Raw genomic sequence first — 23,542 nt, forward strand, 5'->3', positions numbered from 1 at the left:
ACATTCAAAATCTAACATTGCCAAAACACAAATTTGCACACACAAATGTAATGTATATCATTTTTTGGGTGATATTTCTCACCTTTTCTCCAAACTTTATAAATGAAGACACGTAAATGCCCTGGACATTACACAAATCCAGAGAGCAGATTTGATCTTTCTTGTATTGAACATGTTTTTACTTGTTTTATAAACTATTATTTTTGTTTTAACGAAATCGTTTACTACCTATCGGGCTGCCTGCTACGTCACGACACACCCCTATATGGTAAGGAGACAGCTGGGGACTAGGCTGGAGACTGATACGCTTCTCGACCAATGGGAGCAGACACTGCTCCAGAGTGAAGAGCTGTGATTGGACGCCAGAGGTATTATATATATGTATAGATATGCCTGACTGTTAAACCGCGAGGGGGCGGGGCTATGGAGAAGTGCTACCCGTCTATGTTGATACAGATCTAAAAAACTGGACTAACAGAGTGTTTGCTTACGTCGCCCTTCGCATGGACTAATGTAAGTTATTTTTGCACTTTCCTGTACCTTTGGGGAACTACTCGCTGGGGCGAAAGGCGGCGTAACATGAAATTGCCATTGTAGTTTTGCTCTTTCTCGTTTCGTTTGGGCGAGAAGTGCTTTCAGGCCGAGTGGCACACGCTCTTCCCAGGCCAGCGAAGTGTGCGTTGCCTGTTGTTATTGCTCTCTAACGGCCTGCAATATTTTGACATGCCGCTGACACAACGTACTTAGTGAGCCTGGGCGTACTGTCATCGTAGAGAGCCCGTTGTACACAGCACGTAACGCAGTGATATATGTTGCCACTTTTGCTAGCCAGCGTCCGAGCCCCGTTAACGTTCTTGTCCACTCATGTGTGGAGAAACGGGACAACGAGAGACGTTTTTTTTTTTTTAATGCGGCAGTTGAATATGGCCGTGCACGTTGGCAAATGTACAGAACCAGTAACGTACATTCGCGGACATTGACATATATTGATAAGAGCCACTCTTCAATTCTTTATAAACCATAACGAGCTCTCCCAACGACACGTTAAATGACGGCTTTGCCTCTCGTCCCGCGTCGGAGGCGAGCGCCAGAACAAACCGCAAAACTTTCAAGATGTTTGGATGACGTGCCGCATCGCGTCTAACTTTTGTGCCGAACAGACCAGAAAACTGTTTCGCGAAATGTCTAAAGTCCCGTTGTCAGGAGTGTTTACCACGAGATTACGCGAGGCATTAATTGCCAGATTTATTGAATGACGTTTAGCGTAACGGTGTGTCCGTGCATGAAAAAACGGGACGTCACCAGGGTCTCTAACGTCCCCCCCCCGGCTGACCGTTAGATAGCCCTGCCTAATCACTCCTCCTTTTTTCTCTGTTGACAGTTTTGTTTTATACGGAGGAAAAGTTTTCCAGCGTGGGGGGAAATTGTTAAAAAAGCTGCCTTCAACTCCACTGGCTCGGAACATTTGGCGACCTGGCTCGACATTTGGGGCCCCCCCTTTGCTTCTGCACAAAGTGAAGGTTGATATGCCACATCAGGTAAGGGAGCGTTCACAATACTGTTTATGTGTGTGTGTGGCAGAAACGCACCAAAAATAATCCGGTTAGCATGTTATGTTGTGGGCTAACCGCTGCACATAGGCTGACCAGAAAACAGCAGCTTTTCTCTTTGTTTCCTCGCTGTTGCCGCGTCTACGTGCGTCGAAGCCGCATGGCACCTCCGTGTCGCAGATTCATTTCGCATCTCTCAACTTCTCCCCGAAGCCTGGTCCTGGTTATGTTTTGTGTGTGGTGTTATTGTTATAGGCGGGTGCTTCCCTCCACATTCCACATGTGTGTGTGCCTGCCTGCCTGCAGCAGGGCCAGTGCGCAAATCCCTGCAAATACAAAAAAAAAAAAAAGAAAGAAAGAAAGAAAAAGGAAATGCCGATCGGAAAATCAACCGAATTGGATGTTATTGCACCGCGTTCGATGACTGTTCTGACTTTGTGCGTAAAGCGCACCGAGGTTGTGATGTGGTTTGGGGAGTGCTCTCGCCTGGAGGTTGTCAGCGTCTGATGTGCAGGAGGCTGCTGCTCCTCTTTGCAGGGAAGACAAAGGGACAGATCAGCATGGAGCAGAGAGGAGTAGAAGGGACTTCGGTCAGTTACTGCACTTGGAGAAAATGCTGCTGTGTGACTCTGAGGAGCCATAGACAGTACTGGAGGGTGTTGATGAGTTATCCAATTTTATTATATTCTTTATTGCATCCTTAAGGTGCATTATTAGACACAAGCAACTATAAGTCATGAGAAAATCTATCGTCTTAGTTGGCTTAACTGTCTTTTGGTTATTGAATTTTGTATCTGTGTATAATTCATGAAATCAACTAATTTCTCATCATCAACACTGATCATGATGTCATCTCTGAACGTTTTTTTAAACAAAACTTCCAGTCCTTTAAATGCAATTTGGTATTGATAGTAAATTTTATTGAAAGAGGAGTGTTATGTTTACTATGTAGAGTGGATTTCCCTCTCAGGCTTTGGCCCACTTGACTGAAGATAAATTATACTGCATTTCAATTATACTCCAAAGTCCGGGTTAAAATGTGATATTTGTTTCTTAACACATTGTACATGTTAGGAACATGTTGGCCTACGCCGTTGCTCCTGTTGCAGCTGGTAAACGGTCATCATCATTGAGCATCAAAACCCTCACAAAACGACTCGTTTCACTACCAGAATTGGATGAATTCCGTCTGATAACCTTTTATATAGTCTGGAAGAGCTGCAGGAAGTATTTTATCCCTATTCAAGTTAGCATAAGACTAACTGCTTATTTTTGTCATGATTTGTTTTTAAACCTTTTCATTATGGCTGGTTAATAGAACATTATCCTTTGTTATGACAGTCTCTGAATCCATATTTATTTTTGTATTACCCAGATTTTAAGAGGAATGTTATTTCATGAGATTAATTTTCCTTTTCTCTAGGATTTACTATTTGGACTTTCTTTTTTAAGCGTAGCATGTAAACACACTAGCTATTCTGCTCTGTGTGAAGTGCTCAGCTGAGCTTCCATTACATTTTTTTCTAGCAATGATCATGATAAAAAGACAATGTACCCATAAGTTCCCTGCAATGACAACTGTGATTGGAAAGTTAATGTTTTGTTTTGTCAGGAACATGTTGTGCTATTCTTAGAACGGCTCTCCTACATTGTGAGTAAATGCACCACATTGCAATAACATGATTCACTGACCACCTACCTCCCACTGCTGTTGGACCTCGTATCTCCAAGAGTGCATGGTATCATGTCGGAGTGATATGCTGATGTTTCTCAGCATCACCTGCTCCACGTTGCCAGCAGAGCAGTAGTTATTTCAGTTTTATGAACGTGGAAAAGGCTGAGCAGTTCACTCATGAAAGGAATGATCACTCAATCACTTGGTCGTGTTGATTCCTTCATCTAAAGGTTCCTCCCACCCACCTATTACCTCAGTGGTGTACAAAGGGTCTTTTTCTGTAATGAGGTGCTTAGTGGAGCACATTGTGCTCAGGAGGCTTTTACTCCGCTGGGTTTCAGGCAGGTTGTAAAATGAGAACAGATGCACAGGGGGCCTCAAGGTGCAGCACACTATTTTGAAACATAAGCTAGTTCCAGACAATATGGAATGCATGTGTGCATAAGTGCGCTTACACACGCACACACATACACACACACACACACACTCGTGCAAATACTGTACCTCCAGGTCCGCATACTCACACACTTTGTTGCTGTGAGTTTTCCAGTGACTTTGTTCAGTTCATGGAGTTTAAAGTCAGTGCCTCTTGTTTGCTTTTAAAGATTTTTGTACAGGGACGTCTCACTACAACACAAATACAGACTGTTTGTTCAAGTTTTTGCTACAAGTAGTTCTATCAAAACCTGAGAGAGTAGGAGGATGTTTTGATAATTTCAGAAAGCAGAGGGCTGCATCTAACAATTATTTTCCTGTTGAATTAATCTGGTGATCATTTTCTCCAGTAATTGATTATTAGTTTGGTCTTTTTTTTTTTCAACCAACAATCAAAACAACAACAAAATCTGACAAAATCAACAATTTGAGAAGTTAAACCATAGAATCAAAACAATTGTTAATGGATGAAATAACCTCACACTTTGAATGGGACTTTCACTTTACATTTTGTTAAGAAATAAATCTCTTTGTTGTGTTACAGATGAGCCGCATACAATATTAAAATAATCTCAAATAAGATTATCATAAATCATAAGGTCTCCCTGTATAAACAAGGGTACATGTATTTTTTCCCCTGTATTTTTAAAATCAGCCTCTATGTTTCACTTGTCAACCATGATAGCGAACTAGATAGCTGTTTCAAGTCATTCGTTATGATATTTACGTTTATCACAATGATGGAAATTCACCGCGATCAATTGTGAGTTTTTTTATGGAGATTCCTGATAAAATCCAGGCGTAACGGCGAGACTGTCTGTCAACTGTCTTAATTTGTCTGAGGGCATATTGGTGTCCATCAGGGATTTTTTTTTATATTTTGCAAACTGTGAAGCAGGTTTGCCTCGGTGTTGTCCTGAATGTACGCTGTAGTTGGGTTTTTCAACGTTAAAACAAATCTGTGCTGCTCTCAGATTTAGATGATCCCTTGTTACGACCCCTTGTCAGAGACGGAGGCTCAGGCTTAGTGGAAGAATGCTTTGAACTAACAGGAAATGTGTAAGGATGTCCAGATCAAGTTTTCTTTTGGAGTTCCTTCTGAATAATAATGATCATGATGCTTCTCTTCATTTAAATGTTGTCGATAGCTGACACTGGTAAACAGTGGTAAACAGTGGCATGTAATCATAACATGTTATCTAACTGAAGCATGTTGGCTTACAGGTAAGCAACACTATAGCATACAGCCTTCACTTATGTCAGTTTTCTTTCAATACTGTAGATAAACAAATATAGACAGTATGATAACCTTCAGTTTGAATACACCTGTATACCATTTTCAACCTTATTTATTTGCTAATCTCTTTATATGATGAAACTAAATTTTAGCTTGGCGAATGCAGCCCCTGGAATTCACTGTCATGCAAACACAGGAGATAAAATTAAAGTAGAGTGACAACAGCAATAATCTCACTCTTGGATAAAACACATAAACATATTATGTTTGTGTGTTTTTTTTTCTTTTTGCCTCCATCTTTTGTTGTAAGTTGCTGCAGTATTTCTGCTCTGCACCACTGTCTGTCATTCAAACAGCTCACTACTCACTACTACTGTTATCTTTTCTCTTGAATTTTCCCCATTGTCTGTCAAACCATGGTGTTCGTTCTAACCAGTTTCTCTTCTGCACATTTCAAACAAAACCCATCCCTCCCGTAGGAAAGACCCACCAGACACCAGGTGTTCGCTGTGGCAAAATGTGTAAGGCTTTCATGAGCAGGCCAGAGGTCGAATCACCGTTGTGAACAGTAAGTCGGTAACGGACAGGAGGAACTGTTTTACATTTGTCTGCTTTGTGACATTTACAGGGATTACTCCTTTTTTGTAATTATTCCTTCATTCCTACACCCCAGTCTCCTCCTCTCCTCCTCCCTCTTTATTGTGGACGTGCTAAACGGGGGCTAATGGATTCCTTATGAGGCGTAATTGTGTAGCTACAACAAATATAATAGAGGCTCTGGTGTGATTAGGTCTCATTTGAAGCCCCCTGAGGGGCTTGGTGAGATAAATGTCAAAAACAGCCACAACAGCTGGAAAAAAACCCTGATCTCTCTCTCTATGCCTATATCTTTGTGTACAGAGACATCAGGGTTCAACGTGTTTTTCTTTTTGTCACTTGCACAGTTGGGTCAGAAGTCGATTTTGACTTGCCCTTGTACACATTGCTTTATTTATTAGCGGTTATCAAATAACAAAGACCAGTGTTAATTATAGAGCCAGACTATAATATCTAAATCTGTGATACTGACCTATCCCAGATTTAGACGGCGAATATGCCGTCTGATATGCAGCGATACCAACGTGTTCATTTCAGAATGTAGTTCAATAACAATGCTTCTGTCGAGCGTACATGTTTACCCTGCTGCCGTTATGGCCTTCCCTCATAGTGAGTGCACATGCACTATGGTCACAAGTATGTGTTCATGACAAGGAATTCACAGCAATAATATCACTAATGGTGAAAACTATGTTACATTACAAACACTGATGAATGTAAAATGTATATTTTGGAACATAAATCAGCAAATTTAACAAACAAAGTGGTCCAGCACTCGGGCCTTGTTGGCATGATGGGAGATGTGGTCCGTCCCTATTGCAGCAATACTCATTCACTCACTGCAGCTGAGCAGACCCGGTGTCTTCAGTCTAAGATTCTATTGTGAAATACAATAGGAAGTTTAATGAACACTGAACAATGACCACATCATTTTCCTAATACAATCCTGTCCCTGACAACAGTCAGGTTACTCATGCTTATCACATCTGTTTGCTGTGTTGGAAAATGGCGAGGTAGTTGGCCAGCCAGTAACGTAGCAGATTGAACTCGACAGCGTGGTGGCGGTTGAGGCAGAAGGCTCAAACGCACTGAAAGATATTGATGCTCCTACGGCGCACTGCAGGCATCACATTTGAAATGGAAACCTCACAGAGACGGCAGTATTTTAGGATGAGGTTGCTATTCGAGTAACATTTGTATATTATAGATAGTCAGACACCCCTTAACGGCTCATCTTTTAAATGATTAAAATGAGTGATGTAGAATTGCTGACACGCTATCCACGAGTGTGTGAACCGGTGAAAGTGACAGAAATAGTTTATTTTATAAAACATCGTCCTCTGGGCAAATATCTGTAGCTTTTCATTCATTTGAGTTCTCTCCAAAGAGCTACGGCGGCTGCAGAAAGAACGGCTTTGGTCCTCATTTGACGCTCCAAAATCTGGACAAGGTCAAAGAGGAGGAATCAGAGCAGTTTGATAAAGTTTGTAGTTTGTGTTTAGTAATTAAAACAATAGCTCATAACCTAACTATAAAGATAAATTCATAATTTGTAAAGAAAATGGAGCTATTCAGAATTAAATGCAAGCTTTACAGAAATGTTACAGATAGACAGACTATGCAGATAAGCTGTGTTTCCTGCATTATAACTTACCCCTGATGGATTGGTAGTATTTAGGATTGTAGAACTGAGGGGGGCTTGTGAAGAAGAATGTGTTTTATGTTGTATAGACTTGCCCCACACCACCCATTACCACATTCTTTGCAGTTAAATCTGGCTTTATTGTTATTACATTACATCACTTCCAGCAAACGTCACAGAGAACAACTAGAATCTGTTTTAACTGAATACTCTCAGGTCTAACTCGGCTAAAAACACACAATCCATTGGCGCGTTAACGTGTCGTTGACTATCGAGTCTGTTTGTAAACAACATTAACCTTCACTTTACCTGTCTGTCCTCTGCTGCACTCTGTGTGTGTGTGTGTTTGTGTGTGTTTATGTGTGTGGAGAATCTCCAACGCACTCGGTGAAACACGAGAGCAGAGGATATTAATGATGTGTGAAATTTTAACAGCGGTGCATGAATATAGGGGAAACACTGGCCATACTTTAGATTACATGTTGATGGTGGTCTGGTTTTCTCTGCTTTTAAGGCAATAGCGCAACTACTGTAAAACGCAAACATACCGTTTAACGATACCCAGCCCTAACGGCTTTGAGCAATATGTTTATGATGCATTCATTCAGGGATAGCATCTATCCACGTTATACTGAAATATTAAAGTACAAATTGAATTGGCTGTTTATTGCACAGATCTGAGAGTCAGCCCTTCACATAATGCTCCTCAGCATCCATTTTGCCTGTCAGGTAGACTTGAGATAAAGCACGGGTCCACTTCTGATTTAGCACGGCCCGAGATCTGCTTAAATGCTGAACAAGTGACCAAAATCGCCATTAGTCTGTCTTTGCAGCTGTAACACTTAAAACTGTGTTTGTGTCTAAACCTTTTTTTTTTTTTTACTTTAAAGATATAGTGGATGGCTGAAAATGTATTTTTGTATGAACTATAGGACTTTGTGCTGGCACAGGGGCCGTGACAGAATCAATTGCAACATAGCCGTCCCCTTGCTACCCCTGATCCCACACAAATCACATTTTTTAGAGCTTTGTTATTTGCATCACATTTAATGGCTTGCATGCACAGTAGGCTGAAATATAATTTTGGATATTTAATGGATTCAGCCACTGATGTATTCACCCTATGGCTCCAACTGTACTCCACTAAGTAAATCTAAATATAGCCCAGTGAAATGAGACATTTGGCAAAAACAACCCGGTAACATTTAGTTCATGCAACCTGTGCTGTATGACGTGATGGAATAGTCTTGGGAAAAAGCTTTGAAATCTTACCGTCAAAAACATTTCCCATGTCATACAAGCGCAGGCCTTTTAACAAGAAGCAATCAAAGTCTGCCCGTGTTTTTGAAAATGCACAGCTCATTCATTGACTTTGATTTGGTTTAACTGGAATCAGACTACCAAACTCCAGGCTAAAGATATTTCCATAAGAAGCCAGAAGTGTATTGCAACAAACGGTGCCTTCTGTGTTTCCATTGATTTAAAGTGAGGCTTTTTAATTAGACTGATGTTAGGTGAGAGCTTACTTGGACGTGTTTTACTGCCACACCAAAAGCACGACTGGCTCATTAGTGCAGCACTCATTAAACCTGGGAGGGAGGGAGGGAGAGAGAGGGGGAGAGAGAGAGAGGGAGAATATGTATGAGGTTGGTTAATTTCAGTATTTCCACATGCTTGTTGTCCATGCTTTGTCTTGGCTGACAGTAGTCCAACACACCTACCGCCTCACACTTAGCTTCTGTAACACAAACTCCTTTAACTGCCTGTGACGTGAAATGTTCGATTCAATTTAAAGTTTTGTATTTTCAACCTTTAGAGTGAACCAGACAAGCTCTTTTCCTCCGTTTCAACACGGTGACAAATGGGAAAGAAATCACTTTTGCTCTTTTAATAATATTCTCCAAATAGGCAGTGTTCACATTTCTTGACATTGCAGAGAATAACGCCAGAGTGAGAAGGAAACATAAAACACAAGTAAATGAAATTCAGCTTCTGTCTCCTTCTAGCTCACTCTTTCTGCGTCTGTCTGTGGAGGCCCAGTTTAAGGGGCTCACACTGAGCTACTAACCCTTCACAACCTCTTTTTTTCCCTCTTTCATTCCTCATTCTCTCTTTCCCGATGCTACTGTAGCACAGAGAGGGAGAGACAAGCCCACACAGGGGGATTGGTTGTACCTCAACAGGCCCCCCACAGAAGGCTCCGCCCCTCTCATCCTGTCATCCTGTTTGTGGGACAATTAGTCATCCTAAAATGTGTGTGCAAGCAGCGTGTTCTGCTGCTTGCACACACACGCTCTAAATGCAGTCGATATCCTTTTATTACTATTGGCATAAATATTTCATGCCTCGCTCACTGTCCTTCTCTCACTTCTTCTCGCTGCCTGCATCCGTTTGACACGTGTACATATTACACACACCACGGATCCAGTGTAAATGCAGAACAGCAGGCCCAAGCCGACAGGACAGAGCATGTTTTAGCTTAGAGCTATAACATTTTCAGTCTCGCTCGCTCCCTCTTTCAGTGTTTGGACCTCAGACTTGGAAAGGAGTAAATGATATCTGACATTTACTCATTGTGTAAATGTCTCTCTTTTTTTATTATTTCTTTTGCACTTTTAAAAACTCCAAATTGTATCTAAAATGGATAAAGATGTGACAAAATGGTGGCAGCCTGGAGATCTGTTCACACATTTTCGCCTTTTTTCTCATGCTGTTTGTTTATGTTTCATCATTTACTGCAGATGAGCTAGATTTGACAGCTTTATGTCTGGTTTTGGATTCATAATAGGTCTTCAAGCCTGGCCAAATGTCCTCTTTGTCAATCTATTAAACCAGGAGAAGGCCTGGCTCAGTCTTAATGTCTCTTTTTGTGCTTTTATGTATTGCAGCTCTTCTACTCTGCTCGACCTACCAGTGCTTTAATTCGTTACAAATACAAAACAAAATGATTCATCCAGTTTACACCACAATATTCCCTCTTTCCCTCACTTTATCTTGTCTCTTTTCAACCGTGTGTGTGTGTGTGTGTGTGTGTGTGCTGTTACCTCCTCCTCTGCTTATTGGTTAACGTGTCATGTCTTTCTCCACTTTGCATTATCAGGAAACACAGGTACAGCATATGAAAAATGCAGGGAAATTCGGCTTTACTGACTTGATAATCCTGCTCAGATTCATGTCCTGGTTGATTTGAGGATTTGGTGCTGAGGGCACATGGCGAGTTTATTTCTGTGCAGAATGCAGTCTGTACATACTGTACATACTGTGGCATGTACAGTAGTGTTACATAAAGGTTCAGTTCAACAAGCTCTCCTATATTTACTAAAACCACAGTTTAGGTGATGTCAAAGTCCGTATCATTGATTATATTGTAACTTAATACAATGATGTATAAAAATGTGTAATATTTTTAGGTTTGTTGAAACGCTGAATCTACACTGCATTGTTAGCTATAAGCTGTATGATAACAGGTGAATATAAATTGCTTTGTCATGTAATAACACATCCTAATTTAGCTGAACGTTTTCATTTTTGAATGAAGTTTCTACGTTGAAAAATGCAGGAGGAGTAACATGATGAAAAAACTGCCGGATGAATAATATTAATAAATGGCATGTTTGAGCGAAGAAGAAGTATGTTGTGAATGCGTCCAGTATTCACCCCAATTCTATTGATGATACTGTTATTTCACGTCAAAGCCATGATTATATCTAGGTTATAATACCAGGTCTGTTTAAGACATAAATGGGATTATTGATTTAATTTAATCTTGATCAAAATACAACAAATTGCAGCATGGATATTTATTTGTAATTAAGTTCAAATGAAATGAGGCTGAATTTTCAGAAAAACATGAGAAATGGACATGCAGCAATGTTGGTCTTATTTTCTGACTTAGATTTATCTTGACATTCTTCTTGCCTTTATGACATAAGCCTCAGGTGGTCAAAGTAAGTGTTATTTGCATGCTCATCAAGATTTTAATTGATACACAATGGGTTTAATGCAACACAGATTTTCCTGGTTTTTCTTTTTTCGTTTGCTTTTTGTTACTAAATTGGTCTAAAATCTAATTCCTGGTAGCAGTAAAGCCTTAATTTGCCTTTAAACATTCTGTCTCGTTCTTCTTACGGTCTGTGTCTGCCTCATTTCCTTCTGTTGTCGTTCGCCCTTCTTCCTCTCCTCCACTGACAGCATTTTGCTCTTGTTATTCTCTTCCCCCTCCTTTTTTCTTTTTGCATACTAGGTTTTTTCCCTTGTTATGGTTTTTCTGTGTTTTTTTTAGTTTATTTTTTTACTTCTGCTGTGCGCGGTATTATGTAGCCTTTAAGACGGTTTGCTTTTGGCAGGAGCTGGAAACTGTTTGGGTCAGATTTGTTGTAGTGCTACACTGATCGTGGCTTGTGTATACCCCAGAGAAGGAAAAACACTGCGATACACATGCGCACACACACACACACACACACACACACACGGAGCCCATGACCATGCTTTCCTTTCTTTAGACTAGACATGGCATCTTTTACACACCAACGTAGTTTGCTAGGTTGCATGATGAATTTATGAATACTAATGAATAATTTTGCCGTGGCAAACCTTCAATCATCGTTATAAAGATAGACGATGTGGGCGAAATCTTTGTGGTCCCGGGAACCAGCTGTTTTCTGTTTATTTCCCACCACGAAACGTATGTCTTGTTCTTCAGTGTGCCGATTTTCACTTTGTTGCCATTTTAAGAGTTTAAGCATATTATAATGATTATCAGGGTAATATAAATGGTCATGTCGTCACATATCTAAATGCAACACTATCCGCTATACTATTCATTCATCCGTTCCTTCCAAATAATCCAGCCACGTAACCTTTCATGAAATGAAATCACACTCTTTAGCATCCTCCTTACCCCTGAATATAAAACATATTACAAAAGTGCCATTTAAAAATGTAGTGAGATGAACAACAGAAGTAATCCTGTCCAATTGTAAACCACAGGACAAATGTGCATATCACACTTCAGGATATTCTCTTCATAATGATAAATCATAGAGATACAAAATGGGGTATATTGATATTATGCAAAAGTAGCACATTTAAAGCCATATGTCATATCTCCTTTTAAAAAAACTTTACTTTATGCTTACTTTGATGTTCAGTGTCAGATGTATTTAATTACTTTGAGTTTGATTCATTTCCAGATTTATGCATTTATTTAAATATGTATGACTTAGACTCCGTTCTAAAGTTATCCCGTTCGTAATAATGTCAAAGGTTAATTTAGCATGAAGTAGAATTTTTGTTCCCTGTGATATGGACCCCCCCCCCCCCCCCCCCCCAAACTATCGTTATTGTATTTGGCTTTAAAAATCTGTTATCAATCAACTTCTAATCCAAAGATCAGATATGTTCATTCCACAGGCTATCAAACAACAAAAAATATCCCTATAATTTAAAAGGATTACCAAAGGTTTGAAAGATACAAATGTTGATCACAAGCGAGGCTTCAAAGGTAATCTGCACATCTAATCAACTAATCTAATTGAATCAAATCTGAAACAAGTGTGCTGTGGAGTTGTTTTGTTTCCGAAGCTGTTTGGCCGGGGTAACGAGGCTGGATAGAGAACAGAGCCACAGAAGCAAACACACACATGCACACGCAGGGTTTCCAGGGAGCGATGCACACCACTGTTAACACCAGGAGTTAAAGGAATCTCAGATCACCAAGGCTGATCCCATAAACTAAAATTCATACTGACCAAAATCCTAAAAGTCTAAGAAAACTCTGCAGACAAGCTGCCGGTGTGTAGCTGGCAGACTAGTGACTCCAGCCACATCCAAAGGAAATAAACTGTCATCATTTCTAATTACTTCTTAGTTGCGGCTGCGACTGAGCACTTTCATAAGCACCGGTCCTCTCCTGGCCCACACAAACAAAGACAAAAATGAACAGCAGGAAAAGAAACCAACTCCCAGAGAGAATTTAATCTTTCTTAACCTGGCCTCTACCTCACAGGGACGATTATTCGACCTACGCCCAGGGGCCCAACGGGTACAACCACAGGTTCTGCTATCGTTGAATCTCTGGCTAGAACAGTGGCAACACTGGTTTACTATTTAGGCTGCAAGGCAATGCAATTTAGGAAACTTCAATAAGTGTTTCGACGGTTGTTGTGACAGTGGAAACGTCTTATGTTCACGTCTGTCTGGATGAAGTTGAGAACTAAAGCAGATGATTATTAATACTTAGTTTTGCTTGATAGCTCATGCAGATTGACATCTAATTTACATTTGTGTTTATCATCAATCCACTTGATTCAATCGCACGTGCTTTCGTTTGTCATTGAGATAGAATGTCTCTCTTTTCCCCGTCATGATTTCAATATGCTTGCAGCACCAGCCTCAGTTATACAGCAGGAAAGCAGTATTACCTAAAATAAAGTTTAGAAAAAAATTGAATCAATTTAGCCTACTGTGGTTTCTCTACAGAAAACATATGGTTTTCCCATGTGACTGTAAGCAAATAATTCAGACAGCATTAGTTTGGGAACGATTCTGTCCAAGACCCTTATGAGCGGTTGACCACTGTAACCGGGATCACTATAAACGGTGTCCACTGTATTTGCCATATGTTAACAGTAATATATATTTATTTTTTCCACCTCATATTTTTGTCAGTTTATATTTCGGTGGGACAGACTAGCTCATCTCTCTGGCTACAAACAGGAGTTTTGACACCAGTCGTTTCAACGAATTCCCTGCCTTTCCAAAATTAGACCCGAGCAGTACAGATGGCCTATTTCCGGGGCTGGTACTCACAACACATACTTTGACCGGTCCATCCATTCATCCTTTGTTTATATGAACATTTCTGAGTTTTAGGTATGCTTTGGATGAATGTATTTTGCAGACTTGACGTTGACCTTGACGTGTGTGTGTGTGTGTGTGTGTGTGTGTGTGTGTGTGTGTGTGTGTGTGTGTGTGTGTGTGTGTGTGTGTGTGTGTGTGTGTGTGTGTGTGTGTGTGTGTGTGTGTGTGTGTGTGTGTGTGTGTGTGTGTGTGTGTGTGTGTGTGTGTGTGTGTGTGTGTGTGTGTGTGTGTGTGTGTGTGTGTGTGTGTGTGTGTGTGTGTGTGTGTGTGTGTGTGTGTGTGTAGTGTATGTGTGTAGTGTATGTGGACGACATTTATGTCAATGTTAGCGGCTGTGTGATTGTGAAAGATGTCACATGACTGGACTTGGCAGCCACCCTACATCGAGTGTCCGTGGATGTCAGTCACTCTATGTCCATAGCTGTACGAGATGGAATTGACTTCATCCATGCTCTTAGTGCGTGTGCGTGTGTGTGTGTGTGTGTGTGCGCTGAAAGCTGACACAGCTGTTTCACAGTAACCACACTGTGTTCTCCACACTATCTACTGTTTCACTCCATGGCTCTCCTCCAATCAGCCCCTGCCACTTCCCTCTACCATTAGTTTTTTCTCCATCTCACTTTCTCTCATTTTCTCTTCCTGTCCATCCTCCCAGTCCTCCACCTCTTACAATGTTTCCCATTAATTAACTGGAATGTGGCACACTGTCAAAGTTTTCCCCGTACCACACTTTCATAATGAACCGAGAATGTTTTTACACTTCTCAATGGGTGGGCACGTTTCCTACGCAGCGGTGCTCAGCGACAGGCTCTAGTTCGGCTCGGAAAGTGGAAGTGCTCCATCCGTGTCGGCTTCAGTACACCCCTCTGCTGGACTTTGCTGCTTCCCGGGGCCGTGAACACAGTGCTCCAGCACCCTGTTTCAAGTAAAGGCCCTGCATTCGAAATGTTGCACCAAAATATACTCATTATACAGAATGGCTTATTTTAAATAATACATTTGCAGAGGCTTATGCCATCGGATTATAATGATTAATGCAATGAATCTAAATCTAAATCTAAATCAATTTAATGTTGCAGCTGGTTCAGGTGGAGCTCCTTTGAACGACTTTATATACATATCATATTATCAGGCTATATACTACAAAATACATAGGCTATTATATAATTCATATTTCATATTAAGAATCTGAAGGTACAAGGTCTTGTCATTGTAGAACAGGGTTGTTGGTAGTCCCCTTTTTCTAGAAAAACAAACAACAACAAGACTATATGGTATGTATGTATGTATGAGAATGATTTTACAGTTTAGAGTCTCACAGATTGAGGAGAGAAGCTGCTCTAAAGTCTGGTGGTACGACAGCTGATACTGCTGTGTTTCTTGCCAGAGGGCAGTAGGGTGAACAGGCTGTTCCGTCTTTTAGTATCCTTTGGGCTCTTCGCAGGCACCTCTTCTCACCAATCTCACTGATGTAAGTGGATACCATTGAGTACTAACTAGTAAAAAATATTGTCAAATATATAAAGTGAACGTTTTTTTTAATTTTAAGTAAATTAAATACAACGTTATACAGTAAATTAAAGCACCCAACAGTATAAAAATAAAATGAGCTTTACCTCAATCAGCTACAACATTAAAATGCCTCTTACATTTTACTGCATCAATAAAAATAAATGAATGCAACTATGATATATAATGTGACAAACCCCTTATGGCCGGACAATGAGTACATTTATCCTTTAAGTAGACATTGTCTTGATGTACTGTAATACTTTAACCAAAGAAACATTTTGAATGCAGTAGTAGTTTTAATTAAGTAAAAGATCTCAGTAATTACTAACACCACTGGTATTAATCAATGGCACTAGGTCAGTCTACTCTCTCCCTGCTGTACTTTGATCATCCGTAGTGTTGAAACCTCTCGTTGTCTCTCCCTCCCCACCAACATGCTACTCTCTCTCTGTATTTTGCTTTTTTTTAAGCCCAGTTCAAAACAGCTAAGTGGATCGTTTTCGTAAAGTTTTCCGCCACTGCGTACATGTGAATCATGCATTTTGCGTTTACTTAGTCTAAGCTCCCGCGCAAACCAGGTGCGTGCCCGTGATACAAGTGAACGGAACGAGCAGAAAACCATCCTCATGAGGGAGCATTTCAGCACTGCATGTACACATATGGTCCAACGAGCACAGGGTTGCGACAAGTGCGACTCTCCTTACGCACTCACAGCTGCTCAACGCTCACTGGTCGAGTTCGCCTTTGAGGTGACGATGGATAGGCGGTGGGCGGCTGATGTCTCCATTCCATATGATGATCATGCACTCTCATGAATACGACCACGTGCAATTATAACTTGCATACTTTAAAAAAAACAGACTCATACCATGTGGTCGCAGTCTTTAACGTACTTTGTTACATTCTACCACTGCTTGAACAAGAACACAGCGTTCTTCATAGAACAAGCCCCTTGATTTTGCTCCCAAAGTGCATCAGTTCCATTCGTTTAACTACAAAATGCTACTCCTACTGCAAAAATTGTCTTGGTTGTAATGCTGTGCATTATAGCCCCGGGCTTAAATATCACCCTTGTCTGACACCTTGCTTTCAGGTGAGTCACCGAAATGGGTAACCTAAGCCACAGAAACACAAGAGCACGGTGACCCACATGAATTTCAAACATAGTGGCACAGTTTGCTCCAGTATTAGTTTCAATGGGTAGTTTGGTTGTGACAGGGATGGAAACATGAGGAGAAAAGCCCAGCATCTCACTGTGTGTTTCACTGCCCAGGAAGACGGCAGTCATTTGTAACCAAACCTTCCGTTTTCAATTCATCTACATCTTCGAGCTGAAGGCCTCCGGCTATCATCAGCTCCAGGGTGCCAGGAGACTGTGCTGCTGTTGATCCTCTGTGAAACATACTGTTGAGTATCTAGGCTATAAAACTGTCAACGACATTTCTGTCCAACTTTCTGTGGCAGACATTACAATTTGTTTGTCAGCCAGACATGAAAAAGAAATGTTTTTTGATTAGATAGGGCAGGTTTTGCTGTGTGATGGCATGTCTTTCATTGTTTTTGTCTATTTGCTCGAGCATATTAGTTTTGAATTGATATGGACTAATCAGCGTTATATCACAAACCGGGGTTGTGATATCACATCCATATTGGGTTAATGGTAAAGGACTTGTTATCCTTTAATTATGTATAGTTTTATGAATTTTATGACAATGCAGCAGGACAATGATACTCAACACACAGCAAAAACCAGCCAGTGACCTTTTATTTCTATTGTGGCCAAACAGTGGAATGTTTTTGACTGGTCAAGTTGGGTCACCTGACCTCAGTACAACAGAATGTGTTTTCACTCACTGCAAAGCAAAGCTGAAAAAACAGGGAGTTAAGGTACCTGGTAGAGTGTTACATGGAAGGATTAACACATTTCGGAGAGGATGCATTATACAGACTTATAAAAATACATTGACACAAAATGTCTGTGTCTATATATATATTCTTTATTCGTTACCTTTCTAAGGTACTGCACAAATCTTGTTGGAAGGAAACCCAGTGATATGCAGTCAGGGTAAGATAGTGGCTTTCAGCCGCCATCATCCAGGCTTAGAGGCCCCTTGGCTGGCTGGGAGCCAGGGGCAGCAGGGAGGTGAGTTATTTTAATTCACCTTAGCCGGGAAAGGAAATTGTTTGCACCAGAGTGGGGCAAACAATGGAAACAACTTTTGTGACTGTGCATATGCCATCGGACAGAACTAATCCAGCAGAGGACAACTAAAACAATCCGCGTTGTATCATAAAGCCTGTGTGGTCTGAGAAGCTGCAAAAAACACAGAAACAGAGTTGCAAATTAAAAGACGCTAAATGCTTTGGAGAAATTACAGTATTGTAAATGAAGTGCCTAATATTGACACAGGAAATTATGACTTGATGGCAAATGCATCACTATGACCAGTCCAAAAAAACCTTGATGGTACCTGGTATCCCCTTTCACTGTGATGTTTTCTGTCATTGACTCAGGGGCTTCTACATAGATATTTCCAAGCATTGATGGTTTCCCTTGTCACCACTTTCTTTTTAAAAAAGACTTCTCTAGTTCGTCCGGAGGCCTGTACTATGAAGCGAGTTCAACATACCCAGGGTATCTTTCAGTTATTCAGCTTAAGTAACCCTAACAAAGGCAATCGGAGATAAGCGGTCACATGATGCTGGTTATCAACTCGTTAAGTCAACCCAGGGTTTCCCTTTCCAACTATGAGCGCGTGCACATAAAAGAGGCGGGGTTTGCAGCATTTGACCAATCACAAACATGGATCAGCAGAGCGGCATATTTCACTTACGAGGAGCAAACCATAATCTTACAGAAATACAAAGTTAAACATATAATACAGGTAAAATGCAACAGTTTCATCTGCCAAATGCAGGAAAGACAGCTGGCAAAAACTCACCGACTGTGTGAATGCATTAATTAATAGACGTGTAATATGACTGCCCCATCATAAGGGAACTACTAGATCTGACTGATTAAATCAATGTTTTAAGTGCGCTGATAGCTCAGTGGTAGAGTTACCGCCCCGTGCACCGAGGCTCCCTGCAGCGGCCCAAGGTACTCTCTCTTGCCCTTTTCTCTCATGCTGTCCTCCCGCAATAAAAGGCCAAAAGGCTAAATGAATGTGTTGTTATGGCGTGGTGTCACAATATCAGCCTAATTCTTCAGGCTGTAATCCCGGCGGTGTAAAACGGACTTGGAAGCAAATAAAATAACTAGAAAAACATAATTCAAAGTGGTAAGTAGGCTGTATGCTGACACAGATAAGTCATTCCCTCCGATGAGAATCTGGATCTCTCATATAAACATCGGTTTCAACACTAGCTCTCCTAAGAGACCTCACGATTTGCGCATTAAGCGTTTTTTTTTTCTTCTTTTCTCCAAGCACAGAGCCCCATGGGATCTTTTACAAATGCTGATACCGTTTTCCAAGAGAGCTGATTGGTCAATAGGCGGTGCTTTTCTACACGTTGATCTCTTATCGGGAACATAACCTGCTCTGGAACAGGTTAGCTCTGCGGTGTAAATTTCCAATGCTGCTGTACCGCGGTAACGGTAAGGTACAGCCCTCCGATCACTCCATTTATATGATTCTAATGATTTTAGATTCTGCAATAAATAAATACTGAAAAAGTCAAATTAACAGCACCTACACCTTCTGAGTTTAAGTGTCCTCCAAGATGTTGAGATAACGGCGATTATAACAGACAGGTTATGTACCACTTTGGTGAAAAAGCAATTGGCAGTCACGATTCCACCATTTTCATTTCCTCGAAGATGTGCATTCAAATCCACAATGAAAAACGTAAAGTGTCTCAGTACTGATGCCATTAAATTGGTTTGGATGCTGTCTGGATTGTTGTCTCCCAACGGCTTAACATGTAACAGGCTTTCTTTTTGGTAATCTGACAATTAAAAATTAAGGTGTGCAGATAAATTGGGTTTCTAAGGTTTCCCTCTGATGCTGCTTTGCAACAGCTGTTCTGTTGAGTTTATGTGCCTAATATGGTGCTGACATTGGAGTCCATGCCAACATGAGGAATTTCTGATTAGATATGGAGCGGTTGAAACATGGTATTTCCTCAGTTCTGCTAAATGTGCAGGGTGTGTTAAAGTAAGCAATGTGGTTAGACATGTTAAGTTATAGTTTATGGAAATTATATTCACGTCAACAGCGTCGCTATATGCTAACAAGTGCTGAACTGATAAAGGTCCAGCTGTTCCGACTGTTGCTATGGGTGAGCTATGAAAAGTGTGCAGTATCACGCAAACCATTTTACTTTCCTATATTTTACTATACTATCATTTATAATGCCAATACTTTTTTGTTATTTATATATTTTTATCACAATGGAATTAGACTTTTTTTCATCCATGATCAGAAATGAAGGTAAAGGAAGTTAAATAAAATTTAAACCCTTTTTTTTGGAAATTAGTTTTCTATCCAGGCTCCCTGCTGGCAGCTTTTACTGGATTCAGCATCATTAAAATAACACTGTCAATCCACAAATAATATAACTATAATAATATATTACAAAAAACAAAGTGTGTGATGTATGTATGCAATTTGTTAGCTTGTAATATAGTCACTGACTACATCCCATGTAGCACAATCCGCAAAACAAATTATATTCAATTTATCGTTCTCTAACCGAGTACTGAATGAATTCAGCTGTAATGCAGATGTCATGCCTAAGACAACATGTCGTTTCATTCCAGTGAACATAATTCTGGGTGTGTATGTTTGTGTAAATGTGTGTATACGCAGCGGCCGAAACCAGGAGTGGAGTGGTTATGTTTTCCGAGGACGTATGCTTGTTACACAGAGAGGAGAAACCGAGCAACAAACAACAGCCACAACTCTAAACATAGATAATGATTTATACTCCTCCAGCATCCCCCCTCTTTTCTCCTCACCCTCTTTCTTTGCTCTCCATGTGGTGTCGGTTGGTTGTGGTTTTTGTTTTCTTTAACTCTGATTTGGCGAAGCCTGGCTGGGAAATCCTGAGCACTCAGTCTTTATTGTACGAGCACGCACACACGGCGCTCAGTCTTTATTGTACGAGCACACACACACACACACACACACACACACACACACACACACACACACACACACACACACACACACACACACACACACACACACACATAATTAAACCCATAAATCCATGAATTCAGGCACATTTGCAGAAGAAAAGTGGCTAAACGTCTGCACACTTAACTCAGCCTGATCCCTCCCTTATCCCACTTATATACAGCTGTGCAGGTCACTGCAGAGTTGAAACTGTCACTCGGAATCAGATTCTGCTTTCACATGTGTTTGAAAAAAAAGCAGCCATCATGTTTGACAATTGTACACTTTATAGCTGCACAAGATATTCACAAATCCTATTTTCACTGTTGCTTTTACTTGTGATTTTGTGTTTTGTGTTCTCATAGTGAATATGTGAACCTTTTTGTTGGTGAGGGTCTCATATTACTTTAAGGGTGAGTCATTCATCTACAGTAAAACCATTACTTGAAACACATTTTAAAATCTTCAATACCCAGAAACCCCACAATGTGGTATCAGTCAACCTACTGTGCTTTGCCAACCAGGCCCAAAACTTTGAACACGTTCCATACCATTTTTACTTTAATATTATATATATTAAATTCTATTACATTATATTACATATAAAGAGTCCGTGTAATTCTCAGCACCTAAACGCAGCAGTGCATGTAACCACTGACCGCGAGGCCCAATGTAATTGACATTTTCACCCGCTCTCACACCACGTCCATTTTCATGGCAGAGAAAACCATTTCTCACTGATAATGTTGAGGCGAGTTAAGAGGATGGTGAAAGTGCACTGAACGACAACACAGAGCAGCATAATGCAATGGCAGCACGTAAAGAATTCATCCATACGGTTATGGTAGCATCTCTCGGAGAGGCTAAGAAGGATTAAGAAAGACACATTTCAGAAATAATTTCTCATATTTTAGAGACCAAATAAAAGCATCATCAAATAATTCCTGATTGTAAATAACTGTTTCCTGAATAACTTTTGTGAGAAGCACATTGGTTTTCTCCTCAAAATGTCAATTTGAAGCAGTTTCATATATTAATACATTTTAATCTTTCACATCAATGCAGTCTTGTTGAGGATATTCGCTATAACCAGATTCTGTATCATATGCAACGGGACAGAAAGATTTAGGTATCGGAAGAGTTCTGGTTTCCTTTTGTAGTCTGGGCAGTATTGACGAAACACTTTCGAGCAGGCTGTCATTGAATGCAGGTAAATAGTTATTATGGAAATTAAAGAGTGGAATGCATTCGCCGAAATACAATCTGGAAAGCAACCGGTTTTCTTGTAACAATATCTTTCTATTGGTTTTGTTGGATTATCTTATAAACCGGCTACTTGTTGTCTCATAACCCCGGTTTTGTACTTTAGTTGCTAACCAGATTGTAAACAATGAGCAGATAATCCCAGAAATATAGTCCCTTGCCCCAAGAATCTTATCCATCATCAGACCAATAGTGTTCTGGATGACTATGATCATGAAACATTTGTTTACAGTGACATTTTTGAGATAATTAGTGGGGAAGTTGGCTCATGTAAAATCTGAAGTGATTTTATAATTTCACTCTAAACTAAATTGAAAAGTTGGCACCCCCGTGTAACTTTTTCCCAAGAATTTATTGAAGCCTGAAATAGGCCCTGGTCGTGGTGTTGCACAGTCAAACTGGAACTCAACTCCTAGGTTTTGCCTACAACCCCTGTGAAGAGGTTCCCAGACAATTCATGCGACATGATATAATCTTTTACATTAGTAAAACATCTGATACTCATCACACAATCTTTTAGAGCAGTGCACCTCTGAGAACATTTGTCACACAAATATTATCTTTTAGATTGGAAAACATTGGCTCTTATAACATGCTTGGAAACTTTTGCTCACATGGTGAAGGACAAATAGAACAAATGGTGCAGTAAAAAAAAAAAAAAAAGAAAAGAAGTTGGGTGCAGGTAAAAAACCATGTGATGCATGTAAATTTAAAAGATGTGCCAGTGCACAGAAAAACATATCTTGAGCCAAGCGTCTGTCATGTTCCTTTTAAAATTTTGCCCCACTCACATAGATGCTGATCCAAAATCTAGAAATCTGTGGAACAATTCCTGTTTCTTTCCCATTTTCCATCCAAGGACAAAGTGGAAGTTATCAAACCAGCCAAGGCTGGAGTCATGTCGCTGGGCTGCTTTCTCTACAGAGGCCTCTCACACATCCATGCGCTTGTAAACGCACACACGTCACACACACATTCAGCAATTTCCTGCTGCTTGCAATCTGCGGGAACTCCTCTAATCTAAGTGGTGTATCAAGGTCAACAAGCATCTCGCGAGTGTTGTGAAGAGGAAGAGGAGAGGGATATTTTTTTATTTATTAATGTCATATACAAATACTTTTTATAGCATTCCTCATACAACAGTAATTTGCCAAATAAGTCAGAATATTATTTATGAAAGTTACATGATATGCTTTTTCTCCTCTTATTAGCTGTTCAGTGCCGCTTGACTTTTTTTAAACACAATCTTTAATTAATACTAAAAAAGTGTCTTCTTAATTCAGAGCTAAGAAGTCCATGTAGACCCAGCCTTATAGAAATGTGCTGCCACCATGACTACCCGTACCAGTATGGTGCAAGGGATTCATGCAATCCCTTCTGATGAGCCCGGCGTGTTTACCTACTAAGCCTGCCTGAACTCATTTTCTTATTGAAAGCAGAGATTTCGGCTTCTCTATCAAGAGTGGAAATAAATGTGGCTGCTTTTGACAGACTGACTTGCCCTCGGCACTGATGTCAGCAATCACCTCCAGCAGAACTTGTGAAAATCACTGTAGCTTTGTGCTAGTAATGGAGCTCAAGCTTTATCAGCATAGCTAGGTTGGACAGAGCAGCCTGAGCCTCTCTTTGTATCAAGTCTTCACCGATGAC

At 40.4% G+C, this 23,542-nt stretch overlaps 1 protein-coding gene across 2 annotated transcripts in view; it reads left to right on the plus strand.

Moving 5' to 3' along the window:
* The first annotated feature begins 424 nt into the window (after nt 1-424).
* The window catches only part of vdra (vitamin D receptor a), an 86,561-nt gene continuing 63,443 nt past the window's right edge, over nt 425-23,542 (plus strand). For both annotated transcript variants that reach the window (XM_084014805.1, XM_084014804.1), the window contains exons 1-2: nt 425-513; nt 1,382-1,538. The gene's annotated coding sequence lies outside the window, so the exon portion shown is untranslated. The remainder of the gene's footprint in view (nt 514-1,381; nt 1,539-23,542) is intronic.

Source organism: Eutrigla gurnardus, assembly GCF_963514095.1.
Source record: "Eutrigla gurnardus genome assembly, chromosome: 8".
In the NCBI taxonomy this organism is placed as follows: domain Eukaryota; kingdom Metazoa; phylum Chordata; class Actinopteri; order Perciformes; family Triglidae; genus Eutrigla; species Eutrigla gurnardus.